The sequence below is a fragment of the Coloeus monedula genome (assembly GCF_965178545.1).
Source record: "Coloeus monedula genome assembly, chromosome: 3".
Classification (NCBI taxonomy): Eukaryota; Metazoa; Chordata; class Aves; order Passeriformes; family Corvidae; genus Coloeus; species Coloeus monedula.
The window spans coordinates 99,309,320-99,323,450 of NC_138783.1; the positions used below are offsets into that span (position 1 = coordinate 99,309,320).

The window sequence follows — 14,131 nt, forward strand, 5'->3', positions numbered from 1 at the left end:
TTTTGGTTGTAATGAAGGTTTGTACTGATTTATTGAACCTGTGTCTCCCTCACTGCTTAGTCTTCCAAATCACTTTCTGTGTTACCTAGGAACTGCAGCAGTAAAAAAAAAAAAAAAAAAAAAAAAAAAAAAAAAAAAAAAAAAAAAAAAATTACTCATTAAGGGTGCATTCATCCTAGCATAGAGTGTTTTTCCAGTAGTTATAAGGTATTGAAAATTAAGGGCCTTATTACATTCCCAAGGATAAAAGTGGGCAAACCCACTTTTGGTTTCAAGAGGAACAAGACAGAAACAAAACTTGATTTTGTACCTGAATCTCTTAAATATCCAGTTTTTACACACAGTTGACCAAAACATGGAATTAAGAAGTATATTTTCAATCTTTAAATATTAATTTTAATTTCATTTTGAATACCATAATACTGTCTTTCAAAAATTTACTAGTACTGTATTTTTAATTTAATCATCAAAAATGAACCAAGTCTCTTCTCCCCCTAGTGCATTTTTATTTGTGTCCATGTAGAGCACTGGACCCAAAGAAGGGAGGCTCTAAACTGTACCAGGTCAACTACAGCCATATGGAAATTAGGACTGAAAGGCAAGCCTGATTCTTTGTAATAGTTTGGTTTACTGCTAGAGCAAAGGGTTTGGTTATCCTTGGTTTCCTCTCTTTTTTGAATAAGGCTCTAGGGAAAACTTCTGGAATATAAGAAAAACCCCATAATTCTAAAACTTCAGAGAAAGTGTTTGTTTTATACAAAGCTATTCCTGTTAAAAATAGAAATACAGTTCACTTCACACACACCTGCAGAAATAAAGCAGGTGCAAATTGGGAAGGCAAAGTAAAATCTTTGTTGTCAGGGTATTAACAACATGTTTCACGAAAATTTGTATCAAATAACCAATATGTAAATATTTAGCCAATCACACTTTGACTTCTCAGAGGTCTGTGCTTGAAGGTTTGCTGGAAAGCACCGTTGTGATAGTTTGCTCTAAGCATATTGTGTCATAACGTGGGGCTTAGGACTTCTTGCTGCCTTTTGAAGCTCAGTTGTCATACTTGGTTTAAGATTCCAGTCAAAGGACATCCCCACCACTGGTTAATTTCATTGGTTAATTTCCTTAAAAACCTGCTACTTGCCTGTAACTTTGAGCCATAGATCTCCCTATGTTTGCTTGATAGATTGAGGAGTCCTCTGATAGCTCTTTTCCCTCATGCTCATTCTTCCAGAGGGTTGAGTTACTTCATTGGTAAGTTAAATGGATCACTGCCTTTAAAATAAACCTTTTCCCAATCCTTTTGTCATTATCAGTACTCTTCTCTGTAGTTCCTCCATCATCCTTCTTGAAGTGCAAATAATTGAATGGGACTACTTTAGCAGACATCACACCACTAGTGCTGAGCAGAGATCATTCAGCCTCTGTCCTCCTCCCTGACACATCCATTTCTGTGTACCCAGTATTACAGCATGGCTCTTTTGGCCATGGCACCACATGAGGTTAATTTTCTTCCAGCATTAGCATCACATATATGAGTTTCTTCAGAATCCTTCTCCCCTCTATTCATTCTTCCCCAAAAATGGCAGCTTGCTTCTAGAAATGATACAGCATACCTTGTGTGCTTCAGTAGCCATAGAGATTGTGTAAAGAAAAACTATTTTAGAATTCTTGAACCAAAAATTTTGCATTTGGCAAGGGAAGCAATCCATATGTCTTACATTTTGCAACAGTGAATCATGCTTTAAATCCTGAGTAATCCCAGTGAATTAAGTGGAACATTTTAAAGTGTAAAATATTATACAATGCAATGTCAATATAAACAGGGAACTGTCGCAGACTGCATCTACACCACTCTCAGTCTAAATCAGGAGTGCACTTCTGAAACTAATCTCCTTACTCTCTCTGTGCTGAGCTTTGGGACACAGACCAGAGCAGTTTCTGAGCACGAGAACTGCTTTCCCTTTGGGTGAAACTAACCCAACCACTGCACCTCAAAAGCAGGCAGCCTGCAGGACCAGCCTGGGACTAGACATCCCCAGCCCCAGGAGGCACCTGGATGTCAGAGTTGGTGCAGTGCAGACATTCAGTCCTTACATCCCTGTTTCATCCTGCCCACCTGCCCACAGACAAGTCTGTGTCTGCATGCACACTCCTCATGAGACGGACTGGGCTCTCCCTGGGGCTTGTCCCAATAAAGTCCCCACTGGGGACCAAAGATCAGTATTAACAAGAATTCTTCAGGAAGATTGGGCCTTCCCCAAGGTAGACTCCTGGTTCCCACCTCACTTTAGCCACTTTGGGAAGTGTGTGAGCTGGGCTGCTCGTGCCGCTGGCCCCAGAGGGTAAGATAATCCTCACAGGACCAGGGGAGACATCTGACAGCACTAGCACAATGCTCAGGATTCACACACCTCCAGAAAAGCTGAGCAGCTAGGGGTGATGATGCATAGTTAACATCTCTCACATCCATAGCACAACCTCCTGCTAAGTCTGGCTTCTCTGCGGGAGAACTGATCCTGTTCACTCTCTAGGTGTTTCACTCTCTGCAGACAGCTCCTAGGTAGAGCAACTTTCTCTTCTACAATCTTTCATGGGAGGAAAAAGAGTTTTGAAATGATAAACTGTCCCAGACATTAATTCAGCACAGCTGGGGCCATGCAACAGTACATGGATGAGGAAAGACAAGAAAAGAGATGATCACCCCTCTCTTCTTTCTATTCCAGACTGGCAGGAGGCCAAACTGTCTCTAAGAGTGAATTAGAGCAACATAAAAAATCTCTGTTCCATCTGAGGATCCTAAGGGACCCATACTGCTAGCTCAGCCCTTCGTGTCAGCCCTCTAAATAGATCAGAGGAGTGTAGATTACATACATCAAAGTTCCTGATTTATTTTACCTTAAGTAATAACAAGTACGTGTTCCACATACTAAAGAGTATCTTCCATAAAGTATTCAGGAGTGTTGCCCTAACTTATGTAGATTTTTGGAAGAATCACCAAATCTGTTCTTATGATCTTATACAAAGAAGCAAAACCACATTCGGTGTGATGCCTACCTAATACACAGTGTCCCTGAGCAGCAGATGTGCATTGATTCTGTAATGGCACAGGGAAGGAACTATGAATAGTGCATCCCTCTTTGCAACTTCTGAAGCAGAGTAACAGCATCAAAGTTCTTATCAGAAGTTATTAGATGAGATTGAATTCCTGCTAAAGCCTGAGGAATCTAGATCTTCACATCTCAAAATGGTGGATGAAAAATTATCACTAGAAAGTGCAGGTATTACAGGCCACATGAATCAAACTATAGTGAGAAATAAGATAGAAAAAGGATCAGATAGAAAAAGGATGCTTGCTTTGCAAAATCAAAAAATTTTTGACAGTTTTGTCTTCCAGAAACTTTGAAACAAGGTCTTCAACTTTACTTTTTTATTTCTGATAATATCATTTTACTCAAGAGGTCTACTTGCACAAGGGGTCATGAATTAAGCAAAAGCTTTTAGTCTAGTCCAAAGATATCAATAAAGTAATATGTGAAGAAAAAAAACCAGTCTCGATTCCTGAAAATATCTTTGTCAATCAGAATTTCCTTCTAAAATTGAAACTCTTGGTATTAACAAGTGGCTAAATGAGAAAACGTTTTCTGATGCTGCGAAGCAGTTGCTCACATGAGTGACTCCATCAGAACATTCACCCAAAGTACATCGAATACTGTAAAGATTCTCACAAAATAGAAGTCAAACCTTGCTGCTACAAAAGTGCTAAATAGTAATAATAATGCACTAAAAGTCTTTACTTTCCCTCAACAAACAGTTTGGCAGGACGCCTCATAATAGGAGAGTTAGGGATTTAACATATTTGTAAGTATGACAGAGCAGGGGCCTACCGTGTCACATTTCCATGTATAGAATATCTACATACTGCAACAGGAGAGTGACATAGAGCCCCTCTGCCCCAGTAGTGTGGGATATCTCTTCAAGCTAAAACACCAGTTCAGTTTTCAGTATTGTATCAAAAGTTTGTCTATGCATTTGTCTTAAAAACTTAATTAGCAGATACTCTTTTTTTACAGTCTGTAACAGGAGTAAATAATTAATCAGTATTTCAGGTGCTTTTTTTTTTTTTTTTTTTTTGTGGGAAGATTTAACTAAAGAATGTAAAAGTAGAAGCAATTATTTATCTTTTAATTATTCACTTTTTCAAGAGAACTTACTTTTAGTTAGGGAATGGAAAACATGGGGCGGGGGGACATAGAAACAGTTACCAACACAATACAAGATGATGAAGCACTAGAAAAATAACAATGGGTTTCATCTTGTAAAATACAAAATATTTTGCCTTATGATCCCATTATCTCCCCAGTAGGCCATCCCTGCTGATCCCTGACTTTGATTGTTTCAGGTTAGGGTTGCCATTTTAATGCGGGTGAGAAACCTCAGCTCTGACTCCTTTCATTTGGAGCTGCAGGGCTGTGGCACTGCTGCTGATCACCATTGCAGCTGTCACGAGTTACAAAACTGAAAAAACAAGGCTCTTAAAAAATGGTGATTTCTTTTATACATGGTCACTTTGGGGTCTTCTGTTACACAAAGGCCGAAATTATTGCAATGGCCAGAGCAGTGATTCGCTCTTCTATCTTTTACTCTACCGTCACTTTATAGTTGGGGATTTTTTTTCATTTTAATTGGAAAATTCCCAAGTTTTTATCATGGGTCTGAGCACCTCCTCTTAGCCAAGCATGGCCTGAAAAAAGTGCCTGCCTTGATAGCTCTCATTTGAAGTTCTCGGCAAGCATTACATCAATATTTAACCCCATCTCTCCGGGGGAGGCTGCAGGCTGCCTGGCTTCCCGGCGCGGCCAGGACCGTGGCGGCCCCCGGACACAGCTGTACACAAACCAGGGATTCGGACTGGCCACAGCACCCGTACAGAAAGTGAGGGGCAGGCGGATGCAGCCCTCCAGACCTGCCCTCTCCTGCTTGTCCTGCTCCCTGAAGGACTGACTTAAACTCCACCAAAAATAGACAGCGGGGGCTGCGCCCAGTTAGAAAAGAGGAAAAGTCCCTTCCTCGTATCCGTATGACGTTGCAATTTAATTTCCTTGCCATCACAATGCCTTCGGTTCCCCACCAAGATTTCCTTGCCTACCTCTGTGTCCCTGCCCGCTCAGCAGAGCATGTGGCCGGGCCTGGCCAGGCTGGGACCAGCTGTCCGATGCCTGGCTGGGACACGGTGGCTTTCTCAGCTGGAGGTTGGAACACTGCGGTAGGTCCATGGCCAGGCAGCGTAGGATGAGCGTGAGCTGCTCCTCGGCAGTGAGAAGCCCAACACACGGCTGGGAAGGCTGCCAGGACAGACCTGCAGGGTCACCGCTCACCGGAGCCGGCCGCTCAGGGCATCCCGGTGTCCCGGTGCCTCCTCGGCACTCAGCCCTCCTGGCTCCTCCCTGCCGCAGCGCTGGTCTTGCTGAGCCACCTCCTCAGTGTGGGGACAAGGACGGGACCCTACACAGAGGTGACAGCTCCATCGCACTCCCCGGAGTGCACAAGGAGTGGGAACGGTCTCAGCTTCCTTGCTGGGCGACCGCGCCTTGGAAGCTCTGCAAGTCTTGACTTAGGACCATTTTCGGATGAGTTTACCTCATTTGTAAGCCCACAGCACTTTAAAAAAAAAAGCAAACAAACGAAAAAGCACAGGAGCTAAAAATTCTGGGCCACCTCGCTATGAATCTGGAGGGTATTTTTTGTTTACATTGCCGGGTAATAAAAACGTAATGTACGTTTTGAATCTGGAGAAAAATAAGGCGAATGGGAGCTTACTTGGAAGGGGAGCCACGTGTCTCCCTGTCTGTCTGGGAGCTGATGGCCTTGCACTGCAAGTCTCGAGGCTCTGAATATGAAAATGAATCACATCAGCCCACAACGTTTCCCAGTGTTTCGAGAGTTCTGCTTTCAACACACATGTAGCAATGATCTTTGTTGTCCTGACCTGGGTGATGTCATATTTTTCCATAAGAACACTGGGTGACAGCACATTTGTAGGCTCTGGCCTAAATGTGTAAGGACCATGAAATTCCCTTTAATGTCAAAATAAGACCAAAAGAGAAAAAAGAGCGGAAAGGTCATATGGAAAAAAACCTCCAATAATAAATATGAATTTTGGGGCTGAGCGAGTCTGGCTGTCACCGGGATGAGCCCACCGAGGCAGACACCCCGGCAACATCCCGATAATCTTATTATTTGCATGACATTAGCCATGAGGCCGGGGAGTGGGGAGGGGTGGGGGAGGGGAAAGAGGAAGAAGGCCTCCAAAAGCATCCCGGCGGCCCCGAAAGACCGGCCAGGCCCCTCCCGGTCGTGCCGGGGGTGCGGTCGCAGCCGGGCGGGGGTGGGCGGGCAGCGGCCCCGCCGCGCTGGGCCGGGGGCTGGGCGCGGGGCGGATTGGCGTGCGCAGCTACTCGCGGCGGTGCGGTAGCGGCGCGCGGGGCCCTGCGGAGCGCGGTAATGATGTCAACTTGTTATTTACTTTCCAGCGCCGGGTGACGGCGCAGCGCGAAAGGAGAATCAATCAGCCGCCGTGTGACCCGCCAGGCGCAAAAAAACCGGGAGCCGGGCGGGGGAGGGGAAGCACATGGAGCCGCGTTGCATCATCCGCCCGGGGGTGGGGGGGACACGGACGGGACACGGGGACACGCGTGGGGCGGGCGCGCTGGAGGCTAAAGAGTCGCAGCGCTGCTGCCCGCGGGTGTCGCGCCCCAGCGAGAAGCAATAAAACCCGTTTGTGCTGATTCACAGCCCACCCGCCCCCCGCGGCGCTGACTGGGCACCGCCGCCCGCCCCGGGCCGGGGCAACGGTGGCGGCGCGGGGAGCGCTCCCGCAGCGCCGCCCGGGCTGTCCCTCATGTCGCTGCGCGCGACGAGCGGCCGCGTCCCGGGCGCCGGAGCGCGCCCCGCGGTGCCCTGCGCGGGCAGCACCGGCCGCAGCCGCCCCAGCGGCCCGAGCGGGGCCGGGTCGGCCGCGGGGGCCGAACGTGAGGGGGGGACAGAGAGCGGCCGCGGGCCCCGCGCGTCCCCCCGCGCCGGGCCGGCACCAGGGAACGCGGCGCTGCCCGGCGGGCGGGGGAGGGGAGAGCAGGGCTGCCCTCCGTGTGTGTGCCTGGTGTGTCACCGGGTTTCAGTTGCGGGGGGGTGTCAAACACAACATAACCGCAGGCGGGGCGAGGGCCAGCGGCACCCCGGGGCACCCCCGGGGGCGTTGGCGGCGGCGCCTCCTCGAGTTGCGCGTCCCGGCGTGCGGGACCGACCCAGGTGGGGGAGGGCGCGGCCGGTTCGCCCCCCACCCAGCCCCCCACCCCGGCCCTCCCGGTGCGCCCCCTCCCCCGCCGTCCCCTCCCTCGCTCCCGCCCGGTGGCGGCGGCGGCGGCCCCGGGCGCGGCTGTGGCTCCCCCTCGGCGCTGCTCCCGCCGCCGCCGCGCGCCCGCAGCGGCCCCGCTAGCCCCCCCTCACCGCCATTCCGCCCCAAAACTTTCCGTTTCCCCCTTCCCACTCTCCGGGACTTCCTTGTGCCGCCCGTGCGCGCGGAGGGGGGGGAGGAGGCGTGTGCGGCGGCGGCGGCGGCGAGGGGGGATTCGCAGCCTCCTGGCAGGCTTGCCGGGACCCCGGGGGAAGAGGAGTTGCACCATGCGCGGCAAGTGAGGGAAAGTCTCCGCCAGCAGCAGCGCCGCCGCCCCCCGCAGAAGTTGGGGCTCTCCCCGCCCGCGGGAGCGGGAGCTGTGCCTTTAACGCCCGCTGCGCCGCGAGGTGAGTTCTCGAGGCGGATTATTCATCCCGGGGACCCTGTTGTGGTTTCTTTCCCCCCCCCCCCCCCCGTCTTTTTTTTTTTAATTTCCCCTTTTCTTACGCTCGTCCTTCCCGGCGCAGCCCCCCGAGCCCAGCCCAGCCCGGGGCCCGCTACCCCCCGGCGCCCCCTCTGCAGCCTGACCCGCCCGGGGGGGAGGGGGTCGCTCAGCCGCCGTTTGTTATGACGAAGTTTTTTGAACCCTGACGTTTTGGGGTCTGTGTGGGGGTTTTGGGGGTGTTTTCCTTGAGCCGAGGTGATGTGTGTGTGTTGGGCTGCTGTGCCCGTGGCGGGTGTTTTGCAGCTGCCCCCGGGCAGAGCGACCCCGGCGCGTGGGGGAGGGGGGCAGTTTCTCCCTACTTCTGAGACAGTATTTTAATGTATGGGGGGGGGTTATTAAAAAAAAAAATGCTCGGGGAGGGGGGAGAGAAATGCGAGGTATTCACGCTCCAGTGTGGAGTTTGCAGAGCCTGAGTGGGGGAGGGGATCCCATTCATCGCCAGGGCTTGAATCAGCAGCGGGCGGAGGGGCCGGTCGCTCCCCTACATCGAAGTTTACTTCCAAGTAGGTAAACAAGTTCGCCCCTCGCCCCCCACCCCGTGCTCAGTCCCCCGGAGCCGAGCTGCCCCCGGCCCCGCTCCCAGCGCCGCGGCCGCCGGCGGGGCGGGGGTGCGGGGGAGCCCCTCGGGGCCGGAGCTGCGGGGCCGCCGACCTGTTGCACGTCCCGGGCCGGCGTGCCCAGCCCCGGCGCGGCGGGGCCAGGGCGTGCTGCCCCCGGCGCTGTCACCGGGCCGGGCAGGGTCCCCATTTTGTGGTGCGCGTTCAATCTCGGCGGTGGGGCTGATAGATGGGCTCGGTGCGCGGCTGAATATTGGTGTGGTGTGATGTAAAGCGAATGACCCTTGACCTATTTAATGATATGTTGTTGGGTTCTGGGGCAGGCATCCTGCACAGCGCAACAAGGGGCAAAAACACCAAGCCACACCCTGAAAGTTCGGCTCACATATTAATTCCTCAAAGTCGGCGTTTAGAGGGAATAAAGGCTTCCCTTTATGTGTTGCCTTAACATGCCTCTTTGCTGTTCTCCACGAGGATTCGTACGGCGTTTCTCCCTTCCTGACGCACGAGCCTTGGAGTGTGGATGTGGATGTGTGCGGTGGGGGAGGGGAGGCGGGCTGTTCGGCGGGGCTCACCCACCGCCTCCTCCAAAAAAAGAAAATATTGCAGCATAATGTTGCAGAAACCTAAAATATTCCATTGAAAAGAGTGGTGATTTGAAGTAAAATGGAGTGTAAAATTAAAATTTCAAGACTAGTGTTTTAGGCTAATACTATGAAAATAAACGTTGTGCCAGAGGGAGATTTGATTGTAGGTAATAAATACAAGGTCTTTACTCTTGACAAATAGGATGTTATATCTTTATTCCTTATCCCATTTATTAGTGGTCTTTTAACCAGGATGGCTCGTGTGGCATGTATAAGGTTTAGCATCATATGCCTTGTGTACCATGTGACTGCACATACTGGGTTTAGGCCTCTCCCTGTCCTGCAGTCAGTGTTCTGTCATGTACAGAGACACTGGGCAGGTTTTAAATTAAATATATTCATTCTGTGATAGCAGATGTTGTTGGCAAAGAGAGACGGATTTGTCCTAGTGTGTGTTTTGGCGTTGTTTTTTTTGTTTGGCTTTTTTTTTAAACAATTACAGATAATAATTGCAACATCTCAACGACAGCAATAGTAAAACAGGGAAGCTTTCCCACAGAAGATTTGTAAAGGGGGTGGGAGGAAAAAGGAAAGCAAGAGGGGGAGGATGCTATCACATTAAAAATGCTTTAAATCTCTCTTGTGCTACATGTAATAATGGTAAAAACAGTGGAGATTTGAGCAGAGCTGCTGTTGTCATCTCAGTGTTTAACACCTTCAGTGAGCCATGCAACAACCAGGGGCGGGGCAACCCTGGGTGTACAGACTGGGGAATGAGAGGTTGGAAAGCAGTGCCCGGAAAGGGACCTGGGGGTCCTGGTCAATGGAAAGTTGAACATGAGTCAGCAGTGCCCAGGCAGCCAGAAGGGCCAAGCGTGCGCTGGGGGGCATCAGGCACAGCAGCACCAGCCGGACAAGGGAGGGGATTGTCCTGCTCTGCTCTGCACTGGGCAGGTGGCCTCACCTTGGGTGCTGGGGGCAGTTTTGGGCGCTGCAATGTAAGAAAGACATTCAGCTGTTACAGGGTGTCCAAAGGAGAACCATGGAGGTGTGAAGGTTCTTGAGAGGGAGCTGTATGAGGAGTGGCTGAGGTCCCTTGGCTTGTTCAGGTTAGAGAAGACTGAGGGGAGACCTTTATTGCAGTCTACGGCTTCCTCACGAGGGGAAGCAGAAGGGCAGGCACTGATCTCTTCTCTCTGGTGACCAGTGACAGGAACTGAGGGAATGTCCTGAAGCTGTGTCTGGGCAGTTTTGGGTTGGATGTTAAGAAAAGACTCACCATTCAGAGAGTGGTTGAGCACTGGAACAGGCTCCCCAGGGATCACAGTACCAAGGCTGACAGGATTCAAGAAGCATTTGGATAGTGGTCTTGGGCACATGGTGTGATTTTTGGGATGTCCTGTGCAGGGCTACGAGTTGGACTCAATGATCCTTGTGGGTCCCTTCCAACTCAGTATATTCTATGATTTGAAGATTTTTTTTTTTTCCTCCCCTAAGATGAAAAAGCATGTCTCGGAAGCAAAGAGGATTAAAAAATTCACATACTTGTAAACACTGTCAACTACACAACTGTCCAGGTCTCTTAGGACATAAAAAAACCCTCTGCAGATAAGTTGTCATATGAATACATCCTCTGCCCTTCCCCCACCCGGTTGAGTAAGATGACTCCAGTGTTCTCTGCTATGTCACTGCTGTGAGTTATGCTACTGCTCTTTTTTAAATGATTGCAGATATTCTCCACAATAAGTAGCTAAAGAGCAAAAATAAGTTAAATCCTTGCTAGGGAAGGCGCACCTGGAATTTTCAGATTTCTGCTCCACCAGTTTGCCCAGTTTTCACTGAATCCTAGAATATGCTGAGTTAGAAGGGACCCACCAGGGTTGAGTCCAACTCCTGATCCTGTGCAGGACAGCCCCAAGAATCCCACCATGTTTTGAACTCTTGTCAGGCTTGGTGCTGTGATCTCTTCCCTGGGGGAGCCTGTTCCAGTGCACAGCACCCTCGGGGTGAAAAACCTTTGCTTGGTATCTAACCTGAACCTCCCCTGATTCAATTTCATGCTATTTTGGTCCTGTCATTGATTGTCAGATGGGCTTTTCTCATTTTTGTGATGACGGGGGCCAGAAGTAGATGTGCTGTTCACTTGATATGTCTAATGTGCCATGGCTCCTGGAAGAGCTTCCTGAATGGAGAGTCCTCCTCTGGCAGCAGCAGCTGTTAAAGGCCTGTCATCCCTTTGCTTGAAATGAGTAGAGAAGAATGTCTCTCAGTGTGGATGAGATCTTATTTCTCAGTAGCTGAGATAAGTCAGCAGTGCAATACGCTTAGGATTTAGCAACGTGCTGAATTTGGTTCATTGTGGAGATGAGGCTGGAAAAGCCATCCCAGGTTTTAGGTTTAGGTTGTCGAGTGATTGCCACAGGTAGCGGGGTTGGTGCGTGCTTCAGTGCCGCTGGCCCTTGCTCTTTGCTGCTGCTAAGAGTCCAGGGTTAGAATTCGTGCTGTATTAAACTGACACTGTTTGTATTTTAGTAGTGCTGAGGGGCCCCCATTCAAATCAGGGCCATTTGGGGAATATTGTAGACAGTGGTTCTCACCCTAAACAGGTTGTAATGTAAGTGAGGGAAACAAAAAGCCAGGCGGGTAAATGCTGGTAAAAACTGACTCAGGGGAGCAGCAGCTGATATAGTGCCTTATCTGCTCGACCACGGTGAGATCTCAGCTAGTGGGAGAGAGGAGAGTTGTTAACACCTGGCAGCACGGCTGCTGGTAAATCCGTCCGCTCTGCCCAAGGAGAGGTGGGCGTCATAACGTGATCCATATCCTGGAATCGCTTTACTACTGCTCTTTTAATTCCTAGCATTCTAGATTATGTACACCAGCCTGCCTATAAAGCGATCCAGGTTTTATAACTCTTGGGACAGCTTCTTTTATTCATAGTCTTCATTATGAGGCAAGATGGAAGTAATTTTGTAAACTCTTTTTTCAGCTGCTAAATTAAAACTCCACTCCCTCTTCCCCTCCCTCATCTTGCCTATTTTTAGTTAGGAGGAAATAGCTGACCTCTTTACAGCAAGAACCCAGACCCCCTGGGTGCCATTTATAGGTTTCTACCAAATGGCCTACTTGGACAAGTTGGTTGAAATTAAACAAAAACACTGGGACTACAGCTGTACATAGGAATAGCAGCCTTCCTGTCAGTACAAAATCTGTCATTTTAATGATACTGAAACAAGCATACAAATGTGAAAAATGGGATTTAGGTTATTTTTCTTTTCTTCAGTAGACAATATTTTAAAAGCTTTTTTTTTTTTTTGTTGCTCTCCGATCATTAATATAATGGAATTGCATTAAGGATGACTGATAGTATTTTGTTTTACAATTACAGGAAGTCCCCCAAAGTTAGGGCAGTGTAAAAGCTAGAAGCAGTCAAAGAAGGGTGTTCATTAAGAAAGCATCATTGTTTCTGACCAGTGTTCATGTGTAGAGATTTTGTCCTAGATACAGATTTGTAAATTATAGTTACTAATGTTTAGTAATTCTGTAGAAATACAGAATTGCTTCTGCTAGCTTAACTTAAAGCAAGTTTAACTCCACAATGGGTATGTGACAGTTTTTGAAGGTAAAGGTGCGCAGGCCTTTCATGCTGCTTTTCTTGAGCCACTTTTCCTGTGCATATTTGTATTTATTTAAAGTGATACTAAAAATACTGGGCTGTAGCAATAGTTGTTGCATTTCTTCATTTGTTGTTTGAGAAGAGTATATTGCCTCTGCTCTGTTCAGGTCCCAGCCACCAGTCCCTTGCTGTACTTTGGGTTACGAGCATGACTGCAACTTGGGGTTGGGTGCATCTGATGGTGTGGCTTCCATCTTTATAATCCTGTTTACTTTATGCAGTTAAAGGGGCATCATGATGTTTAGCCCCATTTCTTGACCACCTCTATTGGTATTAATTAATATGTGTCTGCTTGTCCTGTTTGAACTAGAGTGCGTGTAAAGAGTCATAAGGTTATGTGAAGTTACAATGGAAATTTCTGCCGAGAACCCTGTGGTGTTCATGCAGTACAAAATCATGATGATAGTACTGTAGTATGAAGAAACAATTATTTTAATATTTTAGCTAAGTGCATTGCATAACTACATTTTGGCTTGGATGTTGAATCTTACTCATTTGCTAGGCGAAGTTACACAGCACACTGAGCATGTGGACGAACAGTGCCTTGATGCTTAGATGATATGACTTGTGGCCTGTTTCTGAACAGAGGAGTAGTACTAATAATGTCTAATAATTATATATATATATATATGCTCATCAAAATGCTCTAGTCTAATTAAGTAGTGAGTTTTATTGACCCTTTGCTATTGGAAGGTGAAACAAGGCTTTTTGAAGACCAGTGTTCTCCATTAGTATGTAACAGTTGCTCTATATATCACACGAGTGCCGTTTGAAATGTGATTGCATTTACTGACCTAAGTTTCATTTAAGCTGCTAATTCTTAGTTAGTTTAACCTCTTACCACTGAGTAGAGGCATTAGAATATGTTTTTACGTAAAATAATACTTTTATTAAATGAAAAAATATAGAGACATTAATTATGACTTTATGGGTGTTTTCCTGTTTAAACACAACTTTCCCATACCTCAAATAAATCACCAATAGAGCAAAAAAGCAACATTTTTCCCTTAGGCATTAAAATTACTTGGAAAATATGTTTTGACATTGTCTTCAAGAAAACAAAGGGGATTTTACTTTGGTGGATAGATTCCCTTTGTCATTCTGCAGCATAATGCATTTGTTGTACTCCTTTTTGAAGGCAGCAAACTTCACTGGATGTGCAGTGGCAAACTTTGGCTTCTGCTGTATTTTGCTGTGTAGCACCATCAGCTCTTCATTAATCCTCTGCCATTGAATGGAGACTCTGCAGAATATTCTCTAGTTCAAGAGAGAAGCTATTTGTGATTTATATTTCTGAATCAAATAGTCATATTACAGAGGCCCTGCTGGAAGGGAGCAGTTGCACTGTTGTGATTAACACGTATACAGCTGTTGTTGTGTTTCATGCTTAGAAGTGTCCACTGCTGACTTTGTGTT

The 14,131-nt window shown here is 47.9% G+C and overlaps 1 protein-coding gene across 1 annotated transcript in view; it reads left to right on the forward strand.

Annotated features, from left to right (window-relative positions):
- The first annotated feature begins 7,253 nt into the window (after positions 1-7,253).
- The window catches only part of TBL1X (transducin beta like 1 X-linked), a 193,046-nt gene continuing 186,168 nt past the window's right edge, over positions 7,254-14,131 (forward strand). The window contains exon 1 of the mRNA XM_082278853.1: positions 7,254-7,797. The gene's annotated coding sequence lies outside the window, so the exon portion shown is untranslated. The remainder of the gene's footprint in view (positions 7,798-14,131) is intronic.